Here is a 27,299-nt window from a genome sequence, read left to right as displayed (position 1 = left end):
AGCGTCTGAATCTAAATCTACTATTCATGTTCAGCTTCAATAAATGAATTGATGAATCCAGGTTCAGAGTCATATATTTCAGGTGATGTAGGCAGTTGACACCTGAGGAATCAGTTTTGCAACTCACATTGCAGTCTTACTTACTCACTGCTTGTTACACCGCTGGTACTTAGGGCAGGAATGAAGGTCCTCCATCTCTGTCAGGACTTTTGGGATGTACAGAACTTCTTTCAGTAGCTTGGTTTTCACAACTGTTCATCATACAAGTTCTAGGTGAAGACTCAGGAAGACTGTCACACTCAGACTTAGAAGGAATTTTCTTTGCTGTTTCTGTAACAATTTTGTTTTGCAAGTCAGGGTTGTTAGCTCTGAGCTAAACCCCCGAACCTGGTGGACTAGCGGACCACTCCTAGTCAGGCCTGTTGGCCACAGGTGACCTTAACAAGGGCCAAAGCGCAAATCCCTCGCTCCAGCCAACATAGCTCTCCAGGTCTTTGAGGCACAGAAGTCTCCAAACCACAACAAGATTGTGGTCTTCTTGGAGGGCAGTCTTACTGAGACGCACAAATGATTTTGCAGTGTATACCTGTAGATTTGGAGTAGCAGGAGTGGATGATTAGCAAGAGGTTGAGGATGAAGAGAATGGAAACAGTTAGCTGGAGCATTGGAGTTCTGAAAGACTCATCAAATATCAGAAAGCTTCTGAGATAACACAACCCAATCCAAAATCTTTAGGTTCACATAGAGATATAAATATAACTTGAAAGAGTAAAGTAAATAACTGAGTTACTGTGTTTCACTTTAATAAACAAGGTAGAGTTATGAATGGGTCTATATTACCTTAAGAATGGTAATGAGATATTACGTAATGTATCACCTTCTTTGATTAGTAGCAGGATGGGGATAGATTAGGTAAAAGCACAGTAGGCTGTTGTGAAAGAGATACATGCTTGTGTGTAATAATATAGTCAGTGTTCAAATCTTCGCATTACCAGGCAAAGGTCAGAGCATACCAACGCAGTGAATATGCAACGAGATGCCAAACTGGAAAAAAAGAGAGGGAAACATATTGAAATAATCCCTCGTGGTTCTTTTGAATATGACTGCATCTAGCAAATATGCAGTGGGGATAATCTGTAGGGAAATAGTTTCAGAATCTATGCCGAAATAAGCATAAGGGCTTTGAGTTTTCTATTTAATTGCATTTGTAAATCACACTGCCCTTCCAATTCACCAACACTATAGGATCCAGTTAATTGAGGCTTGTTATGGTTTGCATTTGGGGGGATGGAAAGGAAATGGGGGGAGCTACCTCCTTAATACTAACACACTGACTGCATTCATCCCTGCTTACCAGCAAGTGCCCCTCTCCTTCTAATGCAGTCCCTCAGGATGGAGGACGACTTGCCTCCCAGCTCCATTCTGTGACTACTCAAGAAGTGTTTTTCCTTTGAGAATGTTTCAGCCAGACACTTGCACCAAGCAGATTCAAGCCGAGTTGAGGAACAACAGCTCACAGTTTAATCTGAGCTTTGCTGGTCAAAGCTCTTCTCTGTGGACAACTGGCTTGTCTGTCTTCTCATCATAGCCCCTCTTTTCTTTGCTGGACATGGACCAGTCTTTTGAACCCAAGGATTGGACCAAGGTCATCAGCACAAGACACTGTGCAAAACAGAGTGACCTTATGGTGGAACTGTACCCCTGAAATTGGGCTATAAAAGGAATTTGCATCACAGTGCAAAGGTTGAGGAGGGAAGGGACTGGGAAAGGCATGCAATGAATTGAGGTAGAACGGATCGCATTCCTTTCACTATTGTAGTGAATACTCAGAGGTTGGAGGTGAGGACTGCCGGGTTTGCCAGTTTAGCAACATGCTTTATATTTGTACCCTTTCAAGGGAGAATTCGTTACAGACTTGCAAGTAATATCGTCAAGTTGAGTGCAGCAAAACAGAATGGAAAAGCCACAGTACCTGCAATAAAATAGCTTCTATTTTCCCTTTGTTTGGTTGTAAAGTTTTAACCCTTGAGAATTCCTAAAAATAAACTACAAGCAAGATATAAAAACAAGAAAATCTGCAGATGCTGGAAATCCAGAAAACACACACAGAATGCTGGAGGAGCTCAGCAGGTCAGGCAGCATCTATGGAATTGAAGAAACAGTTAATGTTTTGGGCTGAGTCCCTTCTGCAGTAATGAAAAGACAGGCAGAAGAAGCCACGAGAAGAAGATGGTGGGAGAGGAAAGAGTACAAGTTAGAAGGTGATAGGTGAAACCAGGTGAGGGGGAAGTAGGTGTGGGGGATGAGGTGAGAAGCTGAGAGGTGATAAGTGGAAAAGGTAAAGGGCTGAAGAAGAAGGAATCTGATTTGAGAGGAGAGTGGAACATTGGAGAAAGCCAAAGTGGATGGATACAAGAGGGAGATGATAGGCAGGTGAGGAGAAGAAGGGGTAAGTAGAACTGAGATAAGAATCATAAGAATGTTAGAATTTTCTGCCCTGAGGTGCCAAGAAGATGGGTTTCATTCACCACACTGTAATGGTGTCTGCCTGTTCTCAGTTTCTAAAATAAATTCACTTAAAATCAATAGGAGTTCCTTTCAGATATTGACTGCAATGTGTTGATGCAAACCTGCAACAGCAGCCAAGGATTAATCCTGAGGTGTCAGTGGTCCTTTCTCACTATCCCTTCTTAAGCCCTAACTTTGCTGAGGTTTCTGACCACCTGCCCTAGTAACTCCTGTAATGGGTTTGCCTACATTAAATACCTTCATAAATGCAAGTTGAGTGTACACCAGTACATCATCTGAACAGAAGACATGCCGGGCCACTGTAGTGGGCGATAACCTTGGGATTTTCATGCACAAAATTTTACTCCTAAATCACCCCAGGTGAAGTTAGATGACAGAAAAGGAAGACAAGTACATTCTGAGCAATGCTTTTAAGACGTAGACAGAGATTGTCACCACACTGATTCCGAGGGTCTGTAATACACTGTTTCAACAACAACAGCAGAATCTGTGTTAGCTATAACGTAAGACCGCATTTTTAAAAATTGACAACATGCTAGTGGAGTTTAAGATCGATCTGCAATGAGACGCAGAGATACTCTGTGAAGCTGCCACATACATTTGCTGCTTTTGCCACAGTGTCCCTCTCACGCTTCCTTCTCCATTCCCTGTAACACACACCATATAATGTGAAAAGCTTTCCACGTCAAACTGATATGTGATGTGCCAGTGCATGAAGCCGTACGTCGCGTGCAGCCTAATTACCTGCTTCGTTTAATCAAATTGGCAACGGAGGATGATCTGACCACCCTTTGAGATTGCTTGTTATCTGTGAGCTTGCAATTCATGCTGGTATGCTCCTTTGTATTCTCTGATTTTGTTAGAAAAATTTGTACATAGCAAAGTAATGTGATCCTTATCATATCTGTCTCCATCTTTCGTCAGAACATCTAAACATGTCTTTTAATAACAGTTAAAATATACTGAAGCATGTTGTGTTAAAAGTACCCCTGAATATTTAAACAATTGAATGAAAATAATTTGTAGGCTGTAAAATCATTGTAAAGCATTTCATAGGTGAGGTATTGATGAACAGACTTGGATTATTTTCAATTTTAGACCCACCCACAACTCTTTTCTCTCATTCAGTGGGCATGTTGTCCTAGACATACTTCAAATGACATAAAAGAATCAAACATAAATGTTTACAAAAAGTACACTGCAGATGCTGTGGTCAAATCAACACGTACAAACACGCTGGAGGAGTTCAGCAGGTCGGGCAGCATCCGTGGAAACGAGCAGTCAACGCTTTGGGCTGAGACCCTTCGTCAGGACATAAGTGTTTGCCTGAACACCTATGGAAAGTGAGAATCTGGTCGGAGTCAATATGTCTTAGGGGACATAAATATGTCTTAGGGGACATAAATGCCATTAACATCATGGACAGGGTTCCATTGCTAAGTATCCCCAGAGTTCTGTGACTACACCACACTACATTGCTCTTTTAGCTTGGAAAATATCCTTGCATTTTTTAGCACTAATTTTTAATGCAATGCCAACAAATTACATTCAATACAACCAGTTGCCAATTACATTTTGACTGTTTAACCCAGCCACCTCCAACCCTCATCCCCACCCACCTCTTCACCCCTCCATCCCTCTCCACCCCTCTCTACCCCTCTCTCTCCCCCCCACTGATCTCCTCTCCACCAACCAACTGAATAGTAGTGCATACACAGACAGAGCATTCCTATTTTAACAGAAGATCTTTTAAGTTAGATATCAAACTTGTCCACATTAAGATTGTGTTTGGTCGGGCATCATTTACTCTTGCTGATGATCATTCCAGGCAAGAAATGTCCAAAAAGCTCCAAAGCCAGTGAGTACTTGAAATATCATGAGGAGGACTACAGTCAGGCCTGCCAGCCAGATTTTACGTGTTTTTTCCACAAGGGAAAGGTGGGGGTCATCGTTTAGAAAATGTACAGTGGGGTCTGTTGGTAATTGTGCCCCCATTAGTTCTGTAAGAGTACTGATAACCTTCCCCCACAAACCAAAAACCTCTGGACATTCCCATACAACACCCATAAAAGAGCCTACAGTTCCATGGGGGCAAAATGAGCAATATGGGTCAGGAACCAGTCCCAGTTGATGTCTAGTTCTCAGCGTTAGATAAGCTTTATGACAAAATTTCAAGTATATACACCGATGATTTAGGTTTTTTGAAGTACCAGCAGCATTATCCCAAATCGCATCCCAGTCTAACTCTTGTCCCAATTCAGATATGTCCCTATCCCAGGCTTTCATTCCTGATGTGGGCATATATTTCTGGGAGTTTAATTTATCATAGTTATATGACATTGTCTGTCTTGGAGCACTCTGTATCCAACAAAATGGGATGGTCCTTTAAATCTGACCCCTAGGGAACCCTGTAGGCCTTACAAGCTGATCTTACTCTAAAGAAGAAGAAAAGAGAGTGTTTATCAGTATTATATCGAGATACCAGTTCTTGAAAGGTAAGGATAGTACTTGCCCCATTAATATCTTGTAGAGTAGAAATACCTTTATCCTCCCAAGTGAATGGCTCCCCCCAGATAGAAAATTATTGCTGTTCCATAATGGAGATGATTTGCACCACACGCTTTTAAATTTTAGGAATTTTTCTGCTGCTCTAAACACTTCTAGCATATGGGTTAAAACTGGACCATAATACAAATCACATTTTTGGTAGACATACCCATAAGTGTTCAAACCTTACTGGTGCTATTAGCTCTTGTTCTATATTTTTCCATGACTTTATCCTCATCCATCCAATAGCTAAGACTTTTTAAAACAAATGCCCAGTGATACAGTTTAAAATTTGGACATGCCAATTCCCCATCCAACTTTTTGAATTGTAGAGCTGACCACTTTATATTGGGTCGTTTACCATTCCAAACATAGCATCATAGTAAGAAGTCAATTTTTGCCAATATCCTACTGGAGGCGCAAATGTAATCATTGAGCTGATAAAATTAATGCGAGGTAAGATGTTCATTTTACAGGCTGGGATTGATGCTGGTAGATAACTCCATCTATTAATATCTTTTTTTTTCAAAATTAAAGAATAATTTGTTTTAGCCACCGACGATAGGGAAGTATTAACTTTAATACGCAAGTAGAGAACCTCATTTGTAACATTAATCTGGGGAGGGAGAGACACCTTACTTTTATCTGTATTAATCAGCATCAGTGCTGATTTTGACAAATCAGCTTTGTATCCTGAAAGAAATCCAAATTGCTTCAGTGTTTTTAAAACATAGGGGAGAGTTTGTTGAACACTTGCCATATAAACTAATGTGTCATCCTTGTAAAGTGATATTGAATGTGAAGTTGTACCTATTATAATAATGGAAATCTGAGGAGAGTTTCTAATTAAATGTGCAAGTGGTTCAATAGATATAGTAAAAATTAAAGGAGACAGAGGGCCCCCTTGTTGTGTGCTCCATCCTATGTCAAATATCTCTGAGAAACCTCCTCCCACACATACCCAGGTTGAGGGATTAGCATACAGTGTTTGAATCATATTGATAAATTTATTGCTGAACTTAAATTCTTTTAGTACTCTCCAAAGATATGGCCATTCAATAACAGGCCACAGGCAGGTGGGATTTTATGTGTTGCACTCAGTATGTGTAAGAGCCAGTGAATATTATCAGATGCGAGACGCTCCTTGATAAAGCCCATTTGATCTGTGCTAATCATTTTCCTAACCACTGTCTCGAGTCTACTAGCTCAGACTTTGGAAATTATCTTGAGGTCAGCATTTATCAAGGAGATTGGACAGTGATTGGCATACTCCAAGGGGTCCTTACTGGGCTTAGGAATTACTGTGATCAGGGTTGTGTTTAAAACTCTATGGAAAGCACCATTTCCAATAGCATAATTTAATGTTTCGAACCATACTGGTCCAAGAATATCCCAAAGTGCTAGGTAAATTTCCACAGGTATGCCATCCATACCTGGCGTACGGCCCTTATTTGTAGCTTTGACTGCTTTGAGCAGCTCATCCAGAGTAATAAGCGAGTCTAGAGTTTTGGTGTATCCTTGCAATTTTTTAAGTACAAGTGAGTGCCATGTTACTCCAGTTCATAAACACAAGAGATTCTGCAAATGTTGGAAATCCAAAGTAACACACTTAAAATGCTGGAGGAACTCAGCAGGTCAGGCAGCATCAGGTCAGGAATGGTGATTTGGGCCAAGAACCTACATCTTTCATTCTTTGCCAAAGAAACTGCCTGACCTGCTGAGTTCCTCCAGAATTTTTTGTGTGTTACAGCAATTCAGGTAATGGAAATTCATCTTTGCAGAGGGTACAAATCACTGGGGATAAAAAGAAGTAAATAGTGTTTTTTTTTCCAGCTCACATCTTGATGGATGTGCAAATGATGCCGATTCATGCTACTGAAAATCATGATATGGGCTATTTTCTAGAAATGCAGACCCTGCAAAATCCAGGTTTCCTGTATAAAGTTATTGGAATTATTGTTCCTATACAGTGAGAGCATCAAATACTAGCAAGCTGGTTCTATGGCAATGCTCCTATTATGCTGATCTTCTATCACCCCTCTGCTACTGTATAACACTACCCTCTGACAATAAAGTGTTCACTGAAGGCCTCTGAAAAACATACACCACTTCTCTCATCACAGGAGTCAACTCACGGAGAAGGGAAGCATCATGGACAATATTCACCATCGCCTTCAATGCACCAGCATGACCGCTGGTCAACTTTCACAAGATTCAGTGGGCCTGACTCATGGCCTGCTGATCAGGAGGAATCTTTACCTTCCTAAGTGTCTCTGAGACTTGGACTTTGTGCGGCAGGAACCCCAATGGCCTAGAACAAGACTACCAATGTTCGCTTCTGCCAAAACTGTCCCTGGAAAGAACGAGCTATTATCAATGTTCTTTTTCCAGTACTGAGGTCCAGTTGTCCTAGTTCCACTGAGCAGGCTGTGTATTCTATATACCCAAAGTCAGACTGCTAAAAGAGACACTCGTTCCTTTTGTCATCAGAAGGGATTACAAAGATAAATCTCAGAGAGGAGCTCAAAGCCTCCTTGAAAAATTGTAACATCTCCACTGACACTGGGCTATATCTGGCCCATGATAACATGCATAGGGAGCATTCAGGATGGTATTGAGAAATTGGTTTGATGATACCTGGAGGATAATGATGTCCTGAATGGATGGCAAACATTCAGTCCATCCATCCATCCCATCAACCACCTCCTGCCCCATCTGTGAAATAAGCTGACTGCCCACCTCAAGTACCATAGACTGGAATGGAAGAAAGACAGTCTTCATCCCAATGGATTGCCTTAAAAAGCAGTAATCTAATAATGGAAGTTTTAGTTTTGATGTCTGAATGTCTGTACATTTAGTGGGTAGTGGATTCCGTCTCGACAGCAAGCAGTTCTGGATCAGATGCGATGTAGGTTAAACATTTGACGGCTGCCTCTATACTGATAACTTCACTGCAATGATAATACATCCAGATGCCAATCTCAGGAAGCCACCTCCTGTAGCAACAGAAAGCTAATTGCATTCTTATGTCAAACTTCTCTAAGTCTGAGAAGTTGCTTCACTTTTCACCTTAAAATATATATTTTTTCTGAAATGGCTTAAATTCCAGCAATTCAAACATATTGAATTGTTGGAATTCATTTAATTCGCTTTGCATAGTTGTAATGGGAGGGAAATTTAAGAGGGAATTCGAGGAAGGTTTATTTCACCAGATGTGAGGTTGCAAACTTCTATAGACGTGTGGTGGAAAGTGTGCTGACTGGCTGCATTACAGCTTGATATGGGAACACAAATGCTTTAAGTGGAGAATCCAACACAAGGTGGTGGATTTGGCTAAGTACATGACAGGTAAAACCCACCCTCCTATTGAACATATCTACATGAAGTGCTGAAATTTAAAAGCAGTATCCATCATCAAAGATCCTCACATCCCAGGCCATGCTCTTTTCTTGCTGCTGCCATCAGGTGGAAGGTACAAGAGCCTCAGGACTCACACCAGTGGCCAGTGCTATTATGTTTGCTGTTGTGTGCTGGGGCAGCAGGCTGAGGGTAGCAGATACCTACAGAATCAACAAACTCATTCGTAAGACCAGTGATGTTGTGGGGGTGGAACTGGACTCTCTGACGTTGGTGTCTGAAAAGAGGATGCTGTCCAAGTTGCATGCCATCTTGGACAATGTCTCCCATCCACTCAATAATGTACTGGTTAGGCACAGGAGTACATTCAGCCAGAGACTCATTCCACCGAGATGCAACACTGAGCGTCATAGGAAGTCATTCCTGCCTGTGGCCATCAAACTTTACAACTCCTCCCTCGGAGGGTCAGATATCCTGAGCCAATAGGCTGGTCCTGGACTTATTTCCACTTGTCATAATTTACTTATTATTATTATTAAATTATTTATGGTTTTATATTGATATATCTCTACACTATTCTTGGTTGGTGCAACTGTAACGAAACCCAATTTCCCTGGGGATCAATAAAGTATGTCTGTCCGCCTGTCTGTCTGTCACCAACTTCAAGAACAGGTACTATCCCTCAACCATGAGGCTCTTGAACAAAAGGGGATAACTACACATTCTATTTCTGGTGTTCCCACAGCCGATGGTCGCACTTTAAGGACTCTTTATCTTGTTATTTCATGCTCATTATTTATTGATATTTATTTATATTTGCATTTGCACAGTTTGCTGTTCGATGATCCTGTTTTCAGTTATTGTTCTATAGTTTTCTAAGTATGCCTGCAGGAAAACAAATCTCAGGGTTGTATGTGGTGACATGTATGCACTCTGATAATAGATTTTACTTTGAACTTTGTACTTTAAACATTGAATCTCAAACGCACCGTTGAGAGGGTGGTAGTATCAGACAATCCTGCAATATTTTATTTAAATAAATATTTGAACCAACTCACTGTTTCAAGAGTTTATTTAAGTACATCTTAAATATTGAAGGCATCTGATAGGCAACAGCAGTGTTTATTTTCCGTGCTTAATTGCTCTAAAACTGAGAAGGCAGGTAAATTTGTCCTCATTGATACATTGGAAACAAAGATAGGAAATACTGTTAATACTTGAGAGGACAGGACTGAAGGGTTAACTTTGCTTCTCTCTTGACAGATGCTGCTTGATTTGTTGAATGGTTCCAGGATTTTCTGCTATTAATTCAGATCCTCAGCATTTGTAATTTGTTCTCATTTGTTCTGTAATGGGTCTGGAGTCATATAATAAGACAGGTAGGAATTTCTTCCCTGTGGATGTGTGAACCAGAAGGCAGAGAACAGCAGATTCCTTTCCCTTTTATATACACTCAGTGGCCACTTTATTAGGTACACCTGACAATTGCTCATTAATGCAAGTATCTACTCAGCCAATCATGTGGAAGCAACTCAATGCATAAAACACATCCAGAGGTTCAGTTGTCACTCAGGTCAAACATCACAATGGGGGAAGGAATGTGATCTAAGTGACTGACCATGGGTTAATTGTTGGTGCCAGACAGGGTGGCTTGAGTATCTCAGAAACGGCTGATCTCCTGGCATTTTCACACACAATTAGACTAGAGATTACAGAGAACATTGTGAGAAGCAAAAGAACATCCAGTGAACGGCAGTTCTATGAGTGAAAGTAGCTTGTTAATGAGAGAGGAAAATAGTGAGACTGGTTCAATCTGACAGGAAGGCGATAGTAACTCAAATAACCAGGTACAACAACCAGGTGTGCAGAAAAGTATCTCTGAACACATAACACGTCAAACCTTGAAGTGGATGGGCTCCAGCATCAGAAGGCAATGAACATACACTCAGTAACCACTTTATCACATGCCTGCGGCACCTAATAAGGTAGCCACTGAACATATGTGAGCCAGAAAGGTTTTTAACAGCAGGCCAGTAATTTCATGGCAACCGTTACTGAGACTTGTTGTACCTAGTTCATATATTTCAGGTAAAAATATAATGAGAGTACAATTAGAATGGCTTCTGATGAAGTAAAGTGACATAAAGTGGTAGAGCTTGTCAGGAATTCTTCACTTCAATGCTAGGTCGTTGAAATTCATTTTATTAAATCCATTTGCCTTGACATTTTCTGTGCAATGGGCAGATTAACTGCTAAAGCTTGTTTGCTTTGCCAGCAGTCATTTCTACAGCATTATTCATCTATTCTCAGATGAATTAGATGGAAGGATTAGAACAAGATGAAAGAGGCATCAGGTATGATAATGACTCTCTGGGATATTAAGGTACATTAGAGCAGCTTGTTTGAGCTCAGTGGCAGGAAGGGTCTATCTATTTGTTATTGGTGAAAATAATCGGGGCTAATGTCATAGATTTAGCAGGAAAAATATCAGGTGAACATTAAAACCTGATTCAGTCATGGAGACACAAGTGGCTGCAAATGCTGGGATCTAAGCAGCAAACAATCTGCTGGAGGATCTCAGCTGGTTGAGGAGCATCTGTGTGGGGAAAAGGAATCAGAAAAATGGTCCTGATCTGAAGCAGAATCAGATTTATTATCACCGACCTAGGCCGTAAAGATTGTTGTTTAGCAGCAGCAGTACCGTGTAATGCACAAAAATATGCTCTGTGACAATCAGAAATATATTTTAAAATGTGGAAAAAGAGAGCAAATTAGTGTGGTGCTGTTCATGGATTCGAGGCCCTTTCCGAAATCTGAAGCTGTCCCTAAACTTTCGACCGTCCATATTCATTCAGGCTTTTGCGCCTCCTCCCTGATGGCAGAAAGAAGAAGAATGGACGGTGAGGGTCCCCTATGATGGATCGCACCTACTTGAACACTGCCTTCTGTAGATGTCCTTGATGGTGGTGGGGCAAGTGCCCATGATGGAGCTGGCTCAGCCTACAACTATCTGCAGCTGTTTTTGATCCTGTGCATAGGAGCCTCCACACCAGGTGTGATACAGCCACTCAGAATGCTCTCCACGGTACATCTGTAGAAATTTGCTAGTGTTGTCAGCGACATAGCAAATCTCCTCAAACTTCTAATGAAGTATATTTGCTTATATCTAAAGTGTGCAGGGCTTCGACCTGAAATGCCAACAGTTCTTTTCCTTTCCCCTCCCAATCCCCAACCTCAGCTACTGCTTAACTTGCTGAGTTCCTGAATCCATGCTAGTTCTGAGTGGACTCCGATCAATTCTACTTTCCCTACCTATTATCAGCATCTTATTCTTTCTCACTTGCCCATCAACTCCATGCCAGCTCTCCAATCACCCACCTGCATGAAGGGTAATTTGCAATAAACTGTTAACCTTCCATGCACCATGACTTTGGGAAAGAGGAACCCAGGGTCACAGAGAGAATGTACAAAGACCACATGAACACTCCTGATGATCAGGTTTGTTGGATCGGGGTCTAAATCGTCATTTCTTTGTTTCCTTATATGTTTGCGTTATCACCTGTTTGTAAATGTTCAGGCAATTTCCAGTCTTTTGGAGTATAGCTGTTTCGGTATTTCTTTTAGTCTCTTTGTCTAAAGCCTCATGCTCACAGCAGCATAAATCAAACTGCCCTTGTTGTGTCATTAGTTGTTCTTATCAGAGCATCCCCTTATCTATCCACTTGAGCTATTTTTCAGTATACAAATGGACCACAAGGAAAGTTCTTTTTTCTCCTTACTTTGAGTAGAGTGAGTTGGTTCCAGTTACAGTTTGCTCTACTGTTCTATTTCTTATGAGAATCTAATAAAATGGCAGTAACCGCAAGATTGGTGCCTTGTTTTTGACTTCTGTAGGACCTTCTGGACAATCTTATCTCTAGGTCCAACAGGGTCAAATCACAGTCTGCTGGAGACCTACATGCTGAGCCATTATTCCACCCAATGGTGTGTATGGTAGTATTCTCAGCACTTGTAACAGAATAAGATTTGGAATCAGATGAGTTATCACTACTTAGATGGTGTGAAATTTGTTGTTTTGTGGCAACAGTATAGTGCAAGGCATGAAATTACTATAAATTACAAAAATAGATATTGCACAAGAAATTAGTAACGATGTGGTGTTCGTGAAACATTCTGAACTCTGATAGGAAGTGTTTCTGAATTGAGTGTAGATTTTCAGACTCTTGTATCTCCTCTCAAATGGTAGTAATGAGAAGAGGACATGTTCCAGACTCAGAAAGTCCTTAGAAATGCATGCTGCTATTCCCAGTATTGGTAGATGCTAGAGACATTGATAGACACAGCAACGTGTCTATGCATTCACTGCACAACTTCATCAACAGCACTGATATGTCTGATTAGTCCTCAGCACTGGCTTCCCTTATAAGATTGGTCTGATGAAAATATTTTAAAATTCAGAAGAGTATTATGGCCAGTTTACAAAAAAAAATCAACTGAGCAACACACACAAAATGCTGGAGGAACTCGGCAAGTCTGATTTACTGAGTTCCTCCAGCATTCTTTGTGTGTTACTCAGAACTTCCAGCATCCACAGAATCTCTTTTGTTTACAATAAAAACCGATATGAATGACTGATTTCTTTGGCCTCAACTATGAAAATAATTCATAAGATTGAGATAATACAACCTTATGTTACTTGTTCAGTCTGTAAACAAACACTGTCACATCAGCATAAAAAGCTCTGCTGCATAGTGAATCCATAAGACATAAAGCAGAATTAGGCTGATCGGCCTATTGAGTCTGCCCTGCCATCCGATCAGCGCTGATTTATTCTCCCTCTCAACACCATTCTAATGTCTTCTCCCTGTAACCTTTGATGCCCTTCCTAAGCAAGAAGCTTACTGTGACTTTAAAGTACTTCCATAGGCTGCCTACAACAGACTGTTTTCTAAGATACCCTTAGAGATTATGTCAGTGATGCTAAAGACTTACACAGGTGAAAAAGTGTCTCCCAAAGGCAAAGACTGGCACTCAATCAAAGCTCTGAGTGTGACATCAACAGGCAATGGCAGCCCAAATGGCAGCAATAACCAGAGACTGACAGAGATGCTTAATGCTAATGAGAAGGTGTTTGAGAAGGGGAATGGTAAACTCAAAGGCATGAAGGCCAGAATTGAACTGGATGAAACAGTGACACCAAGATTCCATAAACCGAGTCCAGTGCCTTACACACTATGTCCTAAAGAGGATGCTGAACTGCAGAGCTTGGAGGCATCTCGAATTCTCTCCAAGGTTGAGTGGAGTGATTGGTTATGCCCATTGTCCTGATGATCAAGAAAGGGAAGGCTGGAGCTATGCGCATATGTGGGGATTTTAAGGTGAGCATCAACCTGGTGCTGCATAATGTGCAGTATCCTTGCCATGAATAGAAGACATTTTTGCACCTCCAATAGGTGGGGAGAGGTTTTCAAAGATTGACTTGTCATAAGCCTATCTGCAAATGGAGTTTGAACAGTCAAACAGGAAGTTCCTCATAATCAACATTCACAAAGTACTGTTCCAGTGCAATCATCTTGTCTTCGACTCCACATCTGCTTAAGCAATTTGGCAAAGAGCAGTTGACCAAGATATCCCAGGAACACAGTGTAACCTTGATGACATCGTTGTGACTGGCAAAAGTGATGAAGAGCACCTGTAGATCCTTGGTAAAGTACTTACCAGGTTGAGTGAGTATGGTCTGCGTGCAAAGAGAGGTAAATGTGAGTTTTTCAAATATGAAATCTCATATTGTGGACAGGTCATTTACAAACATGGTTTTCGTAAGTCACAAGAGAAGATTGAAGCTGCAGGCTCCCAAACCAGAAAATGTGTCACAACTCACATCATACTTGAGCCTTGTAAACTGGTTTCTGCCAAACATTGCCAGAGTACTGCATCCATTGAATGCACTGTTACAGACAGGACCAAAGTGGGATGGGTCAGAAAGAATTCAAGGAAACAAAGAGACTAATAACATCTCTAATGAACTGCTCACCCCCTGTGGCATTGGAGCCGTTTTGTCACACATTATGAAAGGTGAATCTGAATGGCCGATTGCATTTGCTCCAAAATCACTGCCGAGCACAGAATGTAACTATGTACAAATCATCTGAGAGGCCCTTAGTCTAGAATGGGGAATAAAGAAGTTCCACCGCTTCCTCTACTGACAAAAGTTTATGCTAGTGACAGATCACCAGCTCCTTGTGTCCATTTTCAATCCCTGGAAGGGTATTCCATTAATTTCTGCTACATTGGGAACTATTCCTAAGGAGCACACTCTTACTACATAGAGTGCAAGGGTCCCAAACAACACAGCAAAGCTGATGGCTTGTCACGTCTTTCACAACTGGCAACTGAAGAAGAAAAATTCATACTGTAACTCAGCAGAAGAGTTCCACACCACATTGGTGGACCAGTTGCCGGAAACAAATTCTGAAATACCAAGGGAAACAAGAAATGACCCGACATTGTCAAAAGACACCATGCAAAGATGGCCAGCTTATGGAAACCCTGTTTCCAGAGTTCTCAGTGAGACAAGACCAACTGCCACTATGTCAAGGAAGGTTGATGTGTGGATCTCATGTTGTCATTCCCTCTAAATGGCACATCAGAGTTTTAGAAATCTGCATGAAGGACACCTGGGTACAGTTAAGATGAAGAGTTTCACCTGGAGCTACTTGTGCTTGCCAGGAATAGATGAAGAGATTGATAACTTGGCCAAAAGCTGTTCGGGATATCAAAAAGTTCAAAATACACCTTCACAGGCACCATTACACCTGTGGGAATGGCTGTTGTCACCATGTCAAAGAGTACATATTGACTTTGCTGGTCCATTCATGGACTCCATGTTTCTGGTTGCTGTGGATACTCCTTCAAAGTGGCTGGATGTTGTACTGATGAAGGCAACAACCTCAGCAAAGACTGTCTCTGCTCTGTGAACTATCTCAGCACTATGTATTGATCTGTAGTCTGCACATGCACTGCTATCTACGCATATGCATTGCTCGCTCTCTCTTGCTGCAATGGGAATACACCGGTTAAAACCATCTCCCATGTGTGTGCTTTTATTTAAAAGATATGATGTTGTGCACAGACACAACACTGATAACCTCTGTCTTAAATGTACCCAATAATTTGGACTCCATAGCCATCTGTGGTAATGAATTCCACAGATTTACCACCATCTGGTTGAAAAAATTCTTCTTCTCTGCTGTAAAGGGGTATCTTCTATTCTTAGGCTGTTCCCTCTTGTCCTAGATTTTCCCACTATTGGAAATATCTACTCCATCCACTTTATCTGGGCCTTCAAAATTTGGTATCTTTCAATGTGATCCATCTTCATTCTTCTGATCGCCAATATGTACAGGCCCAGAGCCATGAAACACTCCTAATGTATTAATCCTTGCCTTTCTGGGATCCCTCGTGTAAACCTCTGGATCCCCTCCAATGCTAGCATGTCATTTCTTAGATACAGAGCCCAAAACTGCTTACAATGCACCAAATCTGGGCTGACCAATGACTTTTGAAGGCTCAGTATTGCAATATTTGCTTTATATTCTAGTCCTCTCAAAATGAATGATAACATTGCATCTTCCTCCCTTACTACTGACTCAAAATTAACCTTTAGGAAATCCAGCACAAGGACTTCCAAATCGCTTTTCTGAATTAACGCCCTGCTTGGAAAAAAAGTCTATGCCTATATTGCTTCTACAAAGTGCATGGCCCTACACTTCCCCAAACTGTATCCTTTCTGCCATTTCATTGCCCATTCTCCTAATTTGTTCAATGCTTCTGCAGACTCCCTGCTTCTTCAACGTTATCTGCTCCTTCACCGATCTTTCTATCATTTGCTAACCTGGCCAGAAACCCATGAATTCTTTCAACCAGATCATTAACATATAATGTGAAAAGTGGTGTCCATGCTAGTATATTTCCTGTGCCACCATGGGCTGTTATCTTGTTAAGCCTCCTCATGTGCAACAACTTGTCAACGCCCTTCTGGAAAGCCAAGTAAACAATATCAACTGACTAGGTCTATCCTGTCTGTTATTTCTTAAAAGAATTTCAAAAGATTTGTCAGGCAAGATGTCCCTCATAAGGAATCCATGTTGACTTTGGTCTATTTCATTGTGTGCCTCCAAGTATCTATCCCGAAACCTCATCCAAAATAATGAAACTCCAAAATCTTCCCAACCACTGAAGTTAGGCTAACTGGCCTATGATTTCCTATCTTTTGCCTCCTTTCCATCTGAAAGAGTGCAGTGACATTTGGGATTTTTCCAGTCATCTGGAAACAGCCTAGAATCTAGTAATTCTGGAATGATAACTACTAATGCCTCCACAATCTATTCAGCTATCCCTTTCAGTATGCTGGTTACAGTGGATTATTGTCCAGGTGAGTTACCTACCTTTCAGCTTTTCAGCGTTCCTTAATAATAGCAACTACACTCAAACACGCAAATATCTGCAAACACAAGGAAATCTGCAGATGCTGGAAATTCAAACAACAACACACACAAAATGCTGGTAGAGCACAGCAGGCTAGGCAGCATCTATAGGGAGAAGCGCTGTCGACGTTTCGGGCCGAGACCCTTCGTCAGGACTAACCGATAGGAAAGATAGTAAGAGATTTGAAAGTAGGAGGGGGAGGGGGAAATGCGAAATGATAGGAGAAGACCGGAGGGGGTGGGATGAAGCTAAGAGCCGGAAAGGTGATTGGCGAAAGTGATACAGAGCTGGAGAAGGGAAAGGATCATGGGATGGGAGGCCTCAGGAGAAAGAAAGGAGGTGGGGGTGGGGGAGCACCAGAGGGAGATGGAGAACAGGCAAACAACTAAATATGTCAGGGATGGGGTAAGAAGGGGAGGAGGGGCATTAACGGAAGTTAGAGAAGTCAATGTTCATGCCATCAGGTTGGAGGCTACCCAGCCGGTATATAAGGTGTTGTTCCTCCAACCTGAGTTTGGATTCATTTTGACAATAGAGGAGGCAATGGATAGACATATCAGAATGGGAATGGGACGTGGAATTAAAACGTGTGGCCACTGGGAGATCCTGCTTTTTCTGGTGGACTGAGTGCAGGTGTTCCATGAAACAGTCTCCCAGTCTGCGTCGGGTCTCACCAACATATAAAAGGCCTCACCAGGAGCACCGGATGCAGTATACCACACCAGCCGACTCACAGGTGAAGTGTCGCCTCACCTGGAAGGATTGTCTGGGGCCCTGAGTGGTGGTGAGGGAGGAAGTGTAAGGGCAGGTGTAGCACTTGTTCCGTTTACAAGGATAAGTGCCAGGAGGGAGATCGGTGGGAAGGGATGGGGGGGGGGGGGATGAGTGGACAAGGGAGTCGCATAGGGAGCGATCCCTGCGAAAAGCAGAAAGGAGGGGAGGGAAAAATGTGTTTGGTAGTGGGATCCCGTTGGAGGTGGCGGAAGTTATGGAGAATTATATATTGGACCTGAAGGCTGGTGGGGTGGCAGGTAAGGACAACGGGAACCCTATCCCGAGTGGGGTGGTGGGTGGATGGGGTGAGGGCAGATGTGTGAGAAATGGAAGAGATGCGTTTGAGAGCAAAGTTGATGGTGGACGAAGGGAAGCCCCTTTGTTTAAAAAAGGAAGACATCTCCTTCATCCTGGAAAGAAAAGCCTCATCCTGAGAGCAGATGCGGCAGAGATGGAGGAATTGTGAGAAGGGGATAGCCTTTTTGCAAGAGACAGGGTGGGAAGAGGAATAGTCCAGGTAGCTGTGAGAGTCTGTAGGCTTATAAATATCTAGCATGTTACTGCTGATTTAAAAATACTTACTCAGTTTGTTACCATTACTATCTCCCCAGCATCATATTCCAGTAGCCCGATATCCGCTCTTGATAGATCAGAAAAAAAGCCTATTTTATATTATTGGCTGCCTTACCTTTATATTTCATCTTTTGTTTCCTTATTGCTTTTTATCTTGCCTTCTGTTAATTTTTATTAGCTTCCCAATCTTCCAGCTTTCCAATAACTCTTGCTGTATTGTATTTTCTCTTTTTTGCTTTTATACTGTGTTTGACTTCCCTTGTCAGCTACATTTGCCTCATCCTTCCTTTCGAATGCTTTTCCTTCTTTGGGATGAACTGATGAATTGAATTACTCTCAAAAATTCCTGTCATTGCTGCTTTAGAGTCGTCCGGACTAGTGGTCCCTTCCAATCAACTTTTAAGGATCTTGTTAGCAAATGTGCTGTCACTGGAGAGCAAAATTGACAACCCGAGGGCAAGATAGCTGTATTGGCGGGAAATGAGAGATTGTTGTGTTCTCTGTTTGTTTGAAATGTGGCTCATTCCCTGATACAGCGATCAAACCCGAAGGCTTCTTGATTCACAGATGGACCAAACTGCTGACTCGGAAAAGGCAAAAGGAGGAGGTGTGTGTTACACTGTATTGTGTAAACTCCCTGTGGTGCTCTGATGTAGCGCTTTTGTTGAACTCATGTTCACCTGACCTTGATCACCTAGGTGTCCATTCTTTTTACCTAAAAAGCCCTCCTCCATAATCCTGTCTGCAGTTTACATATCACTAGTGACCAGCTATGATCAAGTGCTTGAGATACTGCATGATGCCATCCCAAACAAGAAACAGTCCATCCCAGCGCATGTCAAATCATAATCAGGGACTTCAACCAGCCTTGTTTGAAGAAAAGCCTGCCCAATTAGCATTAGCATATAACCTTGAGCACCAAAGGTTCCAACACACTAGACCACTATAATTCTAAGATAAGGAATGCCTACTGTTCCATGCTCAGACAGCATTTTGGTAAATGCGATCACTTGGCTGTCCTTTTCCTACCTGAATACAGACAGAAGCTAAAGAATACAGGCAGAGGCATAAATTAGGCCAAAAAAGAAGTGGTTGTGGAAGGCAAAGAGTGGCGACAGGATTGCTTTGAGTCAGTAGACTGAGCCGTGTTTAAGGACTCATTTGTGAATCTGAATGAGTACACCATGGTGTTATGGATTTTTTAAAACAGCTGTAGACAAGTGGTTCCCTACAAAATCATGCCAACCTGAAGCACTGGATGGACTATGAGATCCACAATCTCCTGAGGTCCAGGTCAGAGATATTCAAGTTTGGTGACCAAGAAAGTTACAAAACCACCTCTTGCAAAGTTAAATCAAATGACACGGGAGACAGCAGAGCTTTGCTTTCAGATGAACTCAGTGCTTTCTGTGCTCACTTTGACTGTCAAAACATGAGGGAACCATCAGCAAATCTCACAGCCTCCGATTTTCCTGTGATTTCAGTCTCTGAACCTGATGTGTGAGCAGACTTCAGGACGGTAAACCCATGAAAAGCATTCGGCCCAGATTGGGTTTCTGGCCAAGTACAAAAGACCTGTGTTCATCTACCAGCTGGAGTGTTCACTGAGATCTTTAACCTCTCATGTTTGCAGCCTGAGGTACCCACATACTTCAAGTAAGCTTTAATTATGTTGGTGCCTATGAAGAACATAGTTCCAATTTGCCTAATGGAGCAACAAGTCTGCGGCAGATGCCATCTCATTGGCTTTTTCCTCAACCCTGGAACATCTGGACAGCAAAGATGCATACCTTGGGATGTTCTTTATCAACTACAGCTTTGCATTCTATATCATCGTTTCCTCAAAACTGATCAGTAAATTTCAAGACCTTAGACTCAACACTTTCTTGTGCAATTAGATCCTCGATTTCCTCACCTGCAGACACCAGTAAGTTCTTATTGTTAACAATATCTCACTCTTGATTGCCATCAGCACAAATGCACCACAAGTTTGTGTTCATAACCCACTGCTCTACTCACTTTATACTTATGACTGTGAGGCTAAGCACAGGTCCAATGCCCTATTTGTGTTTGCTGACAACACCAGTGTTGTAAGCCGAATCAAATATAGTGATGAGTCAGCATCTAGGAGGGAAAATAAAAATCTGGCTGAGTGGTACATAATAACATTTTACTCAATGTCAATGAGACCAAGGAGTTGATTATTGATTTCATGAGGAGCAAGCCAGGGATCTATGAGCCATTCCTCAGTGGGGGATCAGAGGTGGAGAGGGTCAGCACATTAAATTCCTTGGTGTTATTATTTTGGAGGACAAGTCCTGGATTCAGCATGTAAGTGCAATTACGAAGAAAGTATGGCACCACCAAACTTATTTAGGAGACTGCAAAGATTTAACATGATATCTAAAACTATAACCAACTTCTAAAGATGTGCAGTAGAGAGTATATTGACTGGCTGCGTCAAAGTCTGGTATGGAAACACTAATGCCCTTGAACAAGAAATCCTATAAAAATTAGTCCATCATAGGTAAAGCCCACCCCACCATTGAACATGTCTACATGAAGCATGGTCTCAGGAAAGGAGGATCAATCATCAGGGACCCCCCACCACAAATGACATGCTCTCTTCTCTCTACTGTCATCAGGAAGAAGGTAAAGGAGCCTCAGGATTCACACCACTAAGTTCAGGAACAATTATTACTCATCAACTATCAGGCTCCTGAGTCAGAGGGGATAACTTCTCTCAATTTCACTTGTCCCATCATTGAAATGATCCCAGGGCTTATGGACTCACTTCCAAGGATTCTTCATCTTATGGTCTCTATAGTTATTGATTTTTTTTATTATTATTATTTCTTTCTTTTAGTATTTTTGAAGTTTATTGTCTTTTTCACCCAGATTGAATGCACAATTTGGTGCGGTCTTTCATTGATCTTATTCTGGTTATTATTCTATTATGGATTTATTTTTTGTGTATGCCTGCAAGAAAATGAATCTCAGAGTTGGATATGGTTTTTTGATAATAAACTTACTTTGAACTTTGAAGGAATCTTCATCTCATCTCATATTTATTACTTACTTATTTCTTTTTTTTCTTTTGGATTTGCACAGTTTGATGTCTTTTGCAAATTGGTTGTTTGCCCATCCTGTTGGCGGTGATCTTTCATTGATTCTAATATGTTTCTTGGAGTTATTGAGTATGCCCATGAGAAAACTTATCTCAGGCTCTAATATCTCCATTGCATAGTCAAAATTGGTTTTTACTATCAAGATGACTTGAAACAATGTTTGTAACTTTAGAATTTGAAGCCATTCATTTCAAGATCTACATGTTACTGATCTATGTTAATGCACGTGAAACCTGACAGGAAAAGTGAGGCAACAATTCATGTCTTTTTTTCTTGGTCTGTAAGATTAATCTGGATTAAGCAAAAGATAGGTTCCTTAAGGTTGTTATAGCTGGGTGTGGGGTAGTGGGGAGATGCTCCTACTAACTAATAAATATTCTCAATGCAGTGCATCTCAAATAGCCTCTGACATCTAGAAGTAGTTCAAGGCCTTCATGTGTCTTACCTATGATGCCTGGTGGAACAGTTTCTATTGCTCATTTATGAGAAGGAAAACTCCAATCTTAAAACTTCACTGATTTCAGAATAAACCCTGAAGGAAATTCCATAGCTGCAGCCTCTAATCCTACATTGAGTTCAACACTGGTGATTCCAGCAACGCTGCTGGTGCCAAACTGTATCGGTCTCTGCCATTCATTTCTATCAGGTGCATGGTGAGAGGGAGCATGCTACATGGGCAACAGCTTGCTCTTTATAATCATACTGCCCTGGCTTGCATATCACATAAACGACTAAAACACAACATGTATGGCTGACCCCGACCAACGGAGGGTTCCAAGCAGAAAGTAATTTTTTTGAAATTGCATTAAATTTGAGGTGATGAAGCTATTTTACCATTGCATTGCTAGTAAATTGGATGTTGTAAGTGAAATTTTTACCTAGCTTTGATTGGATTCACTGCTAGAAAACAGATCAAACTTGTTCCAAAAATGGTTTGAGGGTAATTAAAGAGTCAGATATCTTGCTAGATAATAAACAGAAGGATAGATGTGAATAGTTTTGGGCTGAAATCAATGAATCATGTTTGTTGTCTTCCCCAGTTCTGGTCCCTACAGTATCAGCAAATAATGGGTATAATCTTGCACTGACTATTTTGTAATGCATTATTAGGACTTGTTCACAAATCCATCAATTTTCAAAAGGGATTATTAGGGAGGCTCAAAGAGCAGACTTTGTTTCTGGTACAAGTTGCTCCAGAGGTTGTACAGAAAAGTCTGCAGTGCCAAATATTTGCTTTGCGCATTTGTAAAAATTATACGCAGCTTTTTGATTTTAATAGATTTAAAACGTGTTACTATTTTTTCCAAGTATAAACATCGCAGTCTCCAAAAATCTGTTTCCAATAGAAAGATCAAGTAGGGACTCTCCTGGTTAACCATAGAAAAGATACAATCATTTCTAGATGTTGGGAGAGCCACAAGGATTCAATAATTTACCAGTGCTTTCCATCCTTTCCACTACCTTCCCCTGTCCAATTACTTCCCTTTCCACCCTCCAACTCACCTTCTTAGAAATGAGTTAGAAGTCTCGTTCAACGTTGTTTTACTGTTCTACTGGTACAATCATATGTCAGTTGAAGGAAGTCTTGTGTTAATGCTACCTAAAGGAGCCAAGAATGGTATGTTAAGCTGCTGATGTACTGCATGCATTATGTGAGGGTTTTATTGCTACAAAATTCGGTCATGTGCAATACCAGAGGAATTGCATGCAGTAAGCAGCCATACATGTTTAACAAGCTTGCTTGCCTCTCTCTCACTTTGCCCATCAGTTGAAGATGTGGGAGTTGGAAAGTTGGAGCAATGAGGTTGGTGGGGTACAGATTCAGGTGAGTGAGAATCAAGGGCTGGTGTGGAATTGGATTTCTGGTCATCAGGAATGGCTGGGAGGTGCCCTATGTGGTGGGAAAGTTGGTCAGTATTGAGAGTTTCCAGGGCAATCTGTACTAAGGAGTAAGCTAGTTAACTTAAAAAGCCTCAGCCTAAAGATTGTGTTAAGTGTTCATGCAAAGGCTGGTTTCTACAAAGGTAACCCATATGTAAGTTATTACATTTCCTGGAGGGGGTGTCCACATTTGTGCTGCATGTTGTCAGACAGCACAGTGAATGTCCAGGCTTTCCTATGTAGAAGACGTTGGTGAGTCCACACTTGGAGTATTGTGTGTGTTCTGGTTGCCATACATATTGGACTCGCCTCCCCTCCGTGGACTCCATCTACACCTCTTGTACCCTTGGTAAAGCTGTCACCCACCCTAGACCTTCTGTCTTCTCCCAACCCCACCACCCCCGCCAATCAGGCAGAAGAAGCAAAAACCTGCAAGCACATCACCAGCTTCACGGACAGCTTTTATCTCACTGTTATAAGACTATTGAACTGTTCCATAGTACGATAAGATGGACTCTCGGCCCACAGTCTACCTTTTTGTGACCTTGGAACTTACTGGCTACTTGAAATGAAAAGTTATTCTGCGTCCTGTTAAGGTTTTACCTTCTGCTGCCTCAATGCACCGCTGTAATTAATTGATCCGTATGGATGATTTGCAAGACAAGCTTTTCACTGTACGTCAGTATATGTGACAATAATAAACCAATTTAAACTGAAGAGTGTGCAGAAAAGATTTACTAGTATTTTGCCAACACTGGAGGGTTTGAGTTATAAAGAGAGACTGGATAGACTGGGATTGATTTCCCTGGAGCTTAAGACGCTGAGGGCTGACCTTATAAGGTATATAAATTTGTGAGGGGTGTAGATTATATGGATTGTCATAATCGTTTTTACCCAAGTTAGGGGAGTCTAAAACTAGAGAGTCAAGGACTAAAGATATAGGGGGAAAGATTTAAATGAGAGGCAGATTTTTCACACAGTCTGGTGGGTATGTGGAGTGAGTTGCCAGAGGAAATGGAAGAGGTAGGTACAACAGCAACATACAAAAGGCAGGTTGTCAGCTAGAATGAGTTTAGCAGATTATGGTTCACACACAGGCAAATGGTACTTGCCGGGAAGGCACCTTGGCCAGCATGGATGATTGGGCTGAAGGGCCTGTATCTGTGCTGTGTAACTCCGTAACAGGAAACCCTTTTTTCTACTTGCCAACACATTAAGCACCTTACAGCAATCAGATAGAATGCAACCACATATAAATCCTAGGCAATGCAAGTTTGCCATTTAAAACAGAGATCTCTGGATCTATGAGCTGTGGATTCCATCCTGGATTCTTAATCCAGCTGCAGGTAAGACAAAGTTTTCCTTCTAAGTTTCTCATTGCAGCTGTTGAACAAGATAATTTCTAAGAAAGGAATATATATGGTTTGAAGTCAAGAACGACACGGAGCTTTGAAGTTAGAGACATACTATTGCAGAACTGTTGTCTCCCAAACTTCTGCAGTTTGAAAATCTTTCTCATACCCCTTTTTTGTGTGGTGTGTTTTGACAGAGGTAGCTGCTCCATACTTTCACTCACTGTTATTAATTTAAGTTACAGATCTTGCTTTTCAGGTAGTTTCCATAATCTGAACTGGTGCCACCCACAACTTTCAAATGCATCCCAGATTTCAGCCTACAATTCTAATTTTCTGCACAGAGTAACAGATATAAAGAGATCAGCTGATGCTGTGGATTATGAGGAACACCAGTTTTGCTCCTCTCCAACCTCTGCCTCAGAGCAATGGACAGATAGTTCACTCTTCAGTGAGATGAAAAATATTGGCAGGAGTCCTACAGCACAATCCTCTGTTGAGAAATGACTCTTCAGCAAGTTCACATTTGGCACTGGGCCTTTTTGGTTTCTCTTTAGGTTTGTGATGCTTTAATACATTAAGAGAAACAAACTTTCACGGGAATTGTTTCTGCCAACACTTTATAGATTTTGGTATTTCAGGCTGGCAAATGCTATAATTAACAATGAACTTTGAAAATAAAACCTAAAACTTAACTATACAATTGAATAAACAAGGGAATTTTATCTTTATTGTAATCTAATGCTTTGTGAGTTACTTAATCCTCATTATCCTCTTGGAACTGAATTCTTCGGCCTTCATTTTCTTTCGAATGGTTAGCAACTGTTGCTTATCTTGGAAGCAGTACTCTGGTTTGTGTTAAACAGAAAGACTGCAGTTCACATGAATACTTGAACCTAGGATGAGATTTGGTCTAGCAGAATCTTTGGGAATGAGTCGTTCTCTCTTAGTGAAAAGGGTAGAACAACAAAGTGAACACGCAGTTGAGATTTGTTTGTTCAATCATCAGCTCTGCTTCCTACAGATATCACAGGTTGTCTGGGTCGCCCCTTGCTGAGGGTTTGTTCCAGGTTAGTTTCAAAACAGTCAACACGTTTTCCTGGAATATCTTCCCCTGTTGGTAACACTCTGTGTAATGGCATCAGTTCTCACATTTCCTCCTGATATTAATTTCTTTGAAGACAACAGAAATAAATTTCAAAGTGAGAGTACGTTGCATTCAAACCATTATACAATGCATGTTTGGTGGATGGTGCAGTTCCAGGCAAATAATTACTAAAGTCTACTAATCACATTTTACTTACTGGAGCATCAGAAATGGCTCAACCTTTGACCATTACAAAGAGATTCCTTTATCATTCAAAGTGCAATCCAAAGTGTAATTAAAACCTTTAAGAGTTCCAGGATATGGGAAAAACAGTGGAGGAATGATAACATTTAAAATACTTGGGCATGTACATGGATAAATAAGATATAGGGATATTTGGGCCACATGCAGTCAAGTCAAACCAACTTAGAGGCAGCTTGGCTGGCTTGGATGAGATGGACTGAAGGGCCCATTTTCATGTTGTAATATTACAGGGCTTTATGAATAGATCTAACTTGTACTCTCTGGAACAGCTGGTGTGGCCTTAATGGGTGAACAGTCTCCTTCAATAACGATGACTGGAACAGAATCTCACGGTACTTTATTAACTTGCACATTATGCTGATTCCGGGGGGTGATCTTCTTGTTATGGACTTGTATCACATTCCTCTATCAACTCCTCAGTGACACAGGTTTATAATTAACCCTTACACGCTCTTATAAGAGCCTGTAAATCTTGGAGCAATTGGAAACACTTCAGCTTTTTTTCTTCTTCTTTTGAATGGTTAACAAATGTTGACTATCCCAAGTTAAGCCATATCTTACCCCAAGCTAAGCAGTACTCTGGTGTGCCACACAGAATGATCATTCACAAAACTGCTTAAGCAAGGACACTTGAATCTCAAATGAGTTTTCAATCAGCAGAATATTTTGGAAAGGGGTGTTCAGTCTAATAAGTCCATAAGACATTGGAGCAGAATTAGGCCATTCAGTCATTTGACCCTGCTCCACCATTTCATCTTGGCTGATTTATTATCCCTCTGAACCCCATTCTCCTGCCTTCTCCCTGTAAACTTTGATGCCCTTACTAATAAAGAACTTATCATCCTCTGCTTTAAATATACCCAATGTCTTGGGCTTCACAGCCGTGTAGTGCATTTGATAGAATAGTAGACAAGACTTCAGGTTATGTGGCTCACTTCAGTTCTTAATATTTAACTGGAAGAAAATGTGAAAGTTATACATTTTATTAGTCTGGATCCAAAATCCCAGGTTGTAAGGTGAACACCAACTGGGTTGTTCTCTTCAACACATGTTAAATGTGCTCACTGCAGAGAGCGCTGTTGGAAAATCTGGATCTGGTGCAGATTTCTGATGATAGTTAGTTTCCATAGTTTGAATGCACCATTCACTGGTTTGGAAAATGCTGAGTTGATCCATGGTTTGTGAAAGCCTATACTGAGCTTTGAAATCTGTTTCTCTGAGAGTGTGGAGGAGTCGGGATGACAGGCTGGAAAAGGTGGCTCAGTGATATGATGGGCAGTCTTTATTTTTTATTGGGGACAGTGGAGCTTTTATTAGGGA

This window comes from Hypanus sabinus, chromosome 1, assembly GCF_030144855.1.
Source record: "Hypanus sabinus isolate sHypSab1 chromosome 1, sHypSab1.hap1, whole genome shotgun sequence".
NCBI lineage: Eukaryota > Metazoa > Chordata > Chondrichthyes > Myliobatiformes > Dasyatidae > Hypanus > Hypanus sabinus.
The sequence above is the reverse complement of the archived record's forward strand: the minus strand, read 5'-3'. Positions refer to the sequence as shown.